At 44.2% G+C, this 7,911-nt stretch overlaps 1 long non-coding RNA gene across 1 annotated transcript in view; it reads right to left on the bottom strand.

Moving 5' to 3' along the window:
• Nucleotides 1-5,696: 5,696 nt before the first annotated feature.
• Nucleotides 5,697-7,911, bottom strand: part of LOC110255517 (uncharacterized) — an 82,231-nt gene continuing 80,016 nt past the window's right edge. Inside the window, exon 6 of the long non-coding RNA XR_014816321.1 lies at nucleotides 5,697-6,556. This is a non-coding gene — a long non-coding RNA (uncharacterized LOC110255517). The remainder of the gene's footprint in view (nucleotides 6,557-7,911) is intronic.

Below are 7,911 nucleotides of genomic sequence, written 5' to 3'. Positions count from 1 at the left end.
CTCAGCGAATCCTCTCCTCTCGTGAGAAGGTCTTCTCCTCTTGTTTCTAGTTGGGACTAGAAAACATTTGCAGTTCTGGTTGGTACTTGAGTGGAAGGGCCAGCCCTTTGGTTGCCTCTTGTACCCTCTGCTTCTCTGAAGGTGAAAGGCCAGTTCTGCAGACTCTTGATCAAAAATCTCAGTGGGAGCAAGAAAAGCTCCCCTGTCAGCCCCGTGTGGGTAAATCTGGCCGGAGGAAATGGGGAAGGGAGGGCAGAGGCCTGAAGAGAGACACAGGGAGAAAAGAGGCCGGTCAGGGAGAAGCCCTGGGGGTGTGGGGGGGGGCACCCAGGCTTGGAGAGAAGCCACCCCTCTGGGGAACCTCATGCTGCGATGAGAAGCTGCTCATCTTCCAGAGACTTTTGCTGTTCTCAATCGTCCCTGTGTCACCCACGTCATACGTGAGACAGCACAGGCAGAGGATGCAGAGGTGACCAGAGCGTCGGCGAGCGTGGTGCTGAACGGGAGAGGGGCCAGGGAAGGGAAGACACAGGCATGATGCCATCCAGAGCCCAGGAGAGGTTAGCCCGGGCTTGGAAGTTTGAGAGTTTGAGTACAGTTATAAAGGTTGCATTCACATCTATCATTTATTAGCTCTGGGTTCTTTAGCAAATTACCTAACCTCTATCAACAATCTCTTTCTATGTATATCTTATAGTATACTATTCTATTCTATTATTATATAATTATAATTTGCCTAGGGCGGCTGCGTTCAGCTGCAGGGTCAGCTGGGGGCTAAGCTCAGCTGAGATGCTGAACCAGTTGTGCCTCCCTTACCATGTGGTTCTTTTTTTTTCCTGACTTTGGTCTGGGAGTCCTCTTTTTTTTTTTTTTTTTTTTTTTTGTCTTTTTGTCTTTTTGCCTTTTCTAGGGCCGCTTCCCACGGCATATGGAGGTTCCCAGGCTAGGGGTCGAATTGGAGCTGTAGCCACCGGCCTACGCCAGAGCCACAGCAACGCGGGATCTGAGCCACGTCTGTGACCTACACCACAGCTCACAGCAACGCTGGATCCTTAACCCACTGAGCAAGGCCAGGGATCGAACCCACAACGTCATGGTTCCTAGTCGGATTTGTAAACCACTGTGCCACGACGGGAACTCCCAGTCTGATAGTCTTAAATGGAGGCTAGGTTCCAACAAGATGAGCTCCAAAGTGCAAGAATTTACCAGTAAGTCATGTTTGCTGATGGGTCAATGGCCAAAGCAAAGCCCCTGGCTCAGTGGGGAATCAGTGTGGGAGGGGGACTCTGTGAGGCTGGGAACCTGGGAGGTCTGATTCATGGGGGACCCCCAGTACCACCCTCTCTAAGCTGCAGTTTCTTCATCTCTAAAATGATGATAATAACATCTCATGTGGCTTCTCATGCAGAATAAATACGATTATGTATGAAAAGCACCTATTCAAACATTTAGCCCTTAGGAAGGCACCAGTGACTATGGGCTTTTATCATCATCACTAACATGGCCATAATTATTACTGCTATTGTCCTTTCCCCTCGGATTTATCAGAATATAGGGAGAGGTGAGAGGGAAAAACCAGGAGGGCCTGACCTAATCTAGGAAGTCAGGAAAGATTTTCTTGAGAAAATGATGTTTCCACGGAGGTCTGATAGTTAAATTCAAAGTTTCCTGGGCTAAAGGGGTCCATGGAGAAGAGCATTCCAGGAGAGGGAACCATGTGTGCAAAGGCCCTGAGGTTGGGGGAATGTGTGGCAACTACGACCGTCATGAAAACAGATGATTATACAATGTTAGCACTGCAAACCTAGAGATTTTCTCAGGCTGTTATGAACAGGCCCACGTCTGACACTCACAGGGCCCAGGGCAAGAGTATAAAGACAGGCCCATAGACTATATATCTAAGCATTTAAAATTATACGCCTTGGAGTTCCCATCATGGCTCAGCGGAAATGAATTCGACTAGGAACCATGAGGTTGTGGGTTCGATCCCTGGCCTTGCTCAGTGGGTTAAGGATCCGGCATTGCCTTGAGTTGTGGTGTAGGTTGCAGACGCGGCTTGGATCCTGCATTGCTGTGGCTCTGGCATAGGCCGGCAGCTGTAGCTCCTATTGGACTCCTAGCCTGGGAACCTCCATATGCCGTGGGAGCGGCCCTAAAAAGAGAAAAGACAAAAAAAAAAAAAAAAAAAAAAAAATCAGACACCTAACATATGACTAGGGCACAGCCAAAAAAAAAAAAGAACCAAAAAAACAAAAAAACGATTTATAGAGCTAGCTAATGAGCTATCAACACAGTATGTTCTGTCCTCCCATCTTATCAGACAGCCCTGGATCACCCGCTTTGGCTTCCCAGCACCAGCTCCATCCTTTATCACGAGGGTCAAGTGCACATACATGTGGACCCCTCAGATTGAAGATCCAAGGTTCTCCCCAGCAGCAAATAGCCATTGCCCAGCCACCTCACAGCATCCAGCAGGGTGTATTTGACAACTGTGGGTCCAGTTTCAGGATGGACCTAGGCTGGAGGGCCATAGGCATTACGGAGAACATTCTGGGATCGTGGGTCCCCAAAGTTCAGGAGGGAAGGCATAGTCTTTGCGTGGGTACACCCCCTTGGGGCATGGATAGTTTTTCCCATAAAGAAGGATCAGTCAAAAGGAGGGTCAGAGGGGAGCCCCTAAACACAAGGCCCAGGTCCAGGCCCCTCCCATCTAGAATAATACTGGTTATGGAAACCCAAGGAGAATAACCGAGGCCATGGGAAGGGAAGGCTTCCTGGAGGAGGAAATGCTCAAGCCCAGGATTTTCCAGTGGAGGAGGCATTTGCTACAAACCGGAGTACACGGCAGCACACACCTACCGTGCCTTGAAATTGAGGGTGAAATGTTACAACAGGTGGCTGGTGGTTTGGCCTGGGTTAAGGTATTCCTCTTTTAAGTCTTTAATTTGTTAAGACCAACTGTGATTTCAGTGGAGAAGGCTTCCTCTGCTAGGCTCAAATGTGACTTAGGAGAGAGCAGAGAGGGGTCTGTGCACTCACTTCTAAGTCATTATTATTGGGGTGAGAAAGATTTTCTTCATTGACGGGCTTAACTACAAACACTTTTTAGTGACTCATACCGTGAGATGTAAATGCAGCCCTTTGCATGAAACAGCCATTTGCTAAGAGTGGGGAGGGGGAAAACAGATTGAGTGAACCCCAGCCAACCGACTGGCATGCAGAAACACCTTCTCCCTTTGAAGGAAGTGCTGACTGAGGGCGGGCATTCACCCACGCCTCTCTCATCCCCACAACAGCTACCCTTGATATTGAAGCCCTAGAATATTTGATAGATGGAATATTTGATAAATGAAAAGAAATGATATTTATGTATGTACATACTTTACTGTGAAAATGAAAATTACGCCTTTGTGGAAGCCCCAGCGTGGCAGGATTAAATGTACTAAAGAGCCAAGAAAGCTTACATTTTAAAATATAACAAACTCAGTCATTTGGCCCCAGGGGGAAATAGCAATGTCAGGAATGAACTAATTACCAACAACATCCCAGAAGAGAGGCGGGAGAGTTCTTGTTGAAACAGGCTTGGGGGCAAAGGCGTGTGACCCATCAGCTGAGTCTCCTTACAGCAGCCTAGTCCCAAGAAACTTTGCAAGAACAAGGCAGCGTCCCAGGGGGGGTTGTTCCTAATTCTTGCTTCATGCAAATTCCACTAAGAAAGGAGTAATATAAAGAGAGATGAGGCCAGAATATCTGTAATTGGAAGACAAGGGGAGGGGGTGAACCCCAAAGCTATCATTTTGGAAAACTGGGAGAAAAGACAAAACCATACACAGATATTCGACTTAGTGGGAGTTTATCATTAGTAGTGTTATGTTACCAAGAGTGAATTTTTATTGAGTGCTCACCACATGCTTGGCAGTGCTAAAGTTTACAAAATATTGGTTCAGTGAAGGATACACACATCCTATGAAGAAAGTTCTGTTGTTATCCCGTTTTATTTTGTTTGTTTGTTTATTTATTTGTCTTTTTGCCTTTTCTAGGGCCGCATCTGCGGCACATGGAGGTTCCCAGGCTAGGGGTCTAATCAGAGCTGTTGCTGTCGGCCTATGCCAGAGCCACAGCAACGCAGGATCCGACCCGCATCTGCAACCTACACCACAGCTCACAGCAACGCCTGATCCTTAACCCAATGAGTAATGCCAGGGATCAAACCCTCAACCTCATGGTTCCTAGTCGGATTCGTTGACCACTGAGCCACAACGGGAACTCTGTTATCCTGTTTTATAGATGAAGACAAAGAGGCTTAAAGAGGTTGGATCCAGGATGGTAGGGAAGATGGTGGATTCACTTTGGATACAGTGGATCAGTTCTATAAAGGCATCCTTAGCACCGTCAAAAATCAGAAATCGAACCTGGAGGATGGAGGTGGGGCAGGAAGGGGAAGAAGCATCCGTAGATCTCCAATGTATACTTTTTTCTTTTTTTCTTACATCTTGACTTCTGAAGCAAATGAATATGCTCTCTGTTCAATAAAGATGTAAAAAAATCAGAAGTTGTAGTTAGGAAAGGTCAGGACTGAAAAAGTAGCTTTGAGAGTCAGGTCGCGTTGAAGACAAGGGTGTGGATGTAAGTGGAAAACCTTCAGTGATAGCTCAGTAGCAATCAGTAAACCAAGAATGGGAGAGATTTTTGTCTGTTTGCTCTTTCTAATCAGCCAAGCAGAAGCAAACTTAATACGCTCTCGGGTCCCAGCCTAAGGACGCTTAATAGACAAGAGTTAACTCTGGGCGTGTAGAAGCATTTAGAAGACTTTAGGAGAGGTTCTCACCACCTGAGTAACTCAGGAAACATTTATCCTGGAGAAAAGGCTAAGGTAAACTTTCCTATAGGTGGTAATAGAAACTCCCAGGAATGATTCACAGCCCCATTCTTCCTAGAAGCAACTGGCTCAAGTATTTCAGTAAGAGGCCAAGGCAGATAAGCCACTGCGTGGAACTTAATTATGCATCACTTGATTTCTTTGATGTTTCCTGAGCTAAGTAGGATTATTAAATGTTTTATGTTTAATCTGTACCTATTACACACAGAGGTTGGGTCTAAACGCCCAGGAGAACCATTTCTCCAAAGTTCCAGCACTTCTAGCTCCCCGGCCAGCCCTTTGTCAGCTGGAAATAAATGATGAATGAACTGGGAGAGGGGAGGTGCCCTTTCTGAGAAAGGCTTGTCCTCTATAGGAAAGACAAATGGGAGCCACAGAACATTAGCTAACACTAAGCCAACAGGGGCCTTGCAGATGACTAAGGCAATGGTTCTCGCACCTGAGCACACATCAGGACTTCAAGGAGGACTTGTTAATACACGGGCGCCATCACCAGAGTTTCTAATTTAGGTCTAGGACGAGACTTGAGAATTTGCGTTTCTAACAGCTTTGCAGATGATGCTATTTTATTTTACCACACGTTGAGGACCACTGAACCAGGGCAATCTCTTCATTTTATAAACAGGAAACCAAAGTCCAGAGGGTGTGAGGAACTTGTCCTAGGTCCCCTCGTTAATGGCAGAACTCAGATTAGCATCTTAATCGCTCTTTCTCTCTCATCTATAAGTGTTTTAGCAGGTATTTCCTAAAAGTAAAAAATGTCTCTTTCCTAACCAGAATACAATGACCATATCAAGAAATCAACATTAAAACAGTATAAATTAACCTACAGACTTTATTCGAATGTTGTCAATTGTCCCTTTATTATACCAGGATCCAATCCAGTGTCACACAAATTTACTTGGGATGTCTCTTCAGTGTGATTTACTCTGGAACAATTCCTCAGTCTGTCTTTGTTTTTAGGACCTTGATACTGTGGAAGGGTACAGGCCAGTTACGTTCAAGAATGTCTCTAGATTTGGGTTTGTTGGAGGTTTGTTCGTGATGAAATTCAAGTTCTGCAGTTTGGGCACAAACAGCACAGCAGTGACCTAGCATCCTTCTCAGGACAGGAGCCACACGAGGTCCGTTTTTCCATTTCTCATGATAGGAGTGTTGACCCCTTGGTCAAGATGGTGTCTGCTGGTTTTCACCAAGATAAAGTTACCATTTTGTCCCTTTGTAATTAACAAGTATCTTGCGAGGAGAAACCATGAGACTATGTTTCTCATCATATTTCACCCACTGATGTTATCATCCATGAGTAATTTTTACCTGAAGCAAGTCTTAATGTGATGGTTGCCAGGTGATGATTCTCCAATTCAATCCTTTCTCCTCCATTTATTAGTTGGAATCCATCTATGAGGAGAAGTTCCCCCTTCTCCCTCGTACATTCATTCATCCCTCCATCATTCATATCAGTATGGACTCACTCATGGATTCTTTTTTATTCTAGAATCCACATCTCTTGCCCCCTAGTCCATTCTCTTTGCACTATATGGAAAGAGATGATGCTTATAACAGCATTATTTCAGAGATGACGTGGTTTATCACATTGGTTCAAAACCCCAAGTGAAATTTTTTTTCAGGCCATAAACTTTGACGGATCTCTTCTTTCTTGGCAGGGCAGGTTCCAAGCTAGAGATCAGGAACATGAGCAGCCTTAAGGGTACTAGAGCAACTACTCTGGGTCCTATTTTCCAGGGTTTTAATAACAGTTTAAAATTATTTTCTTTGTAGAAGACCTAAATAGACATTTCTTCAAAGAAGACATATAGATGACCAAAAAACACATGAAAAGTTCCTCAACATCGCTAATTACTAGAGAAAAGCAAATCAAAACTACAGTGAGGTTCCACTTCATGTCAGTCAGAATGGCCATTATTAAAGAGTCTACAAAAGTTCCTGTCATGGCTCAGTGGTTAATGAACCCAACTAGTAACCATGAGGTTGTGGGTTCAATCCCTGGCCTTGCTCAGTGGGTTAAGGATCCGGTGTTGCTGTGGCTGTGGTGTAGGCTGCCAGCTTAGTTCTGATTAGACCCCTAGCCTGGGAACCTCCATATGCCATGGGTGCAGCCCTAAAAAGACAAGACAAAACAAACAAAACAAAACAAAAATAAATAAATAAATAAAGAGTCTACAAATAACAAATGTTAGAGAGGGTATGGAGAAAAGGGAACCCTCATACACTGTTGATGGAAATTTAATTGGTACAGCTACTGTGGAAAACAGCATGAAGGTTCCTCAAAAAATTAAAAATAGAGTTATCACATGATCCAACAATCCCATTCCTGGGCATATATCTGGAGAAAACTATAATCTGAAAAGATACATGCACCCCTATGTTCATAGCAGCACTATTCACCATAGCCAAGACTTGGAAGCAATTGAAATATCCAATGACAGATAATAAGATGTGCTACATGTATACAATGGATTATTACTCAGCCATAAAAAGAATGAAATAATGCCATTTGCAGCAACATAGATAGACTGAGAGGTTTTCATACTAATCAAAGCAAGTCAGAGAAAGATAAATACCATGTGAAATCACTTAGAGGTGGAATCTAAAATATAACACAAAGGGCGTATCTATGAAACAGAAACACTCACAGACACAGAGAACAGACTTGTGGGGAAGGGGTGGGGGAGGGAAGGACTGGGAGTTTGAGATGAGCAGAGGCAAACTACTATACACAGGATGGATAATCAAGAGTGTCCTACTGTATAGCACAGGGAGTGGTAGTCAACATCCTATGATAAAGCATAATGGAAAAGAATACGAAAAAGAATACATATATGTATAACAGAATCACTTTGCTGTACAGCAGGAATTAACACAACATTGTAAATCAATTATACTCAATAAATTTTTAAATGAAAAAAATAAAGGTTTTTGTTGTTGGTGTTGCCTTAAAGCAAGGCCTTCACGATTTCCTATCCACCTTACTTCCTCTTAGACCATGTGCGTAACGAGTCTAATCATGCTCA

Source organism: Sus scrofa, chromosome 9 (assembly GCF_054392235.1).
Source record: "Sus scrofa isolate SSC_HxYL_T2T_F1_AM1 chromosome 9, Sscrofa_HxYL_maternal_Yorkshire_Landrace_v2.0, whole genome shotgun sequence".
Lineage (NCBI taxonomy): Eukaryota > Metazoa > Chordata > Mammalia > Artiodactyla > Suidae > Sus > Sus scrofa.
This window is presented reverse-complemented; position numbering and strand designations above follow the sequence as displayed.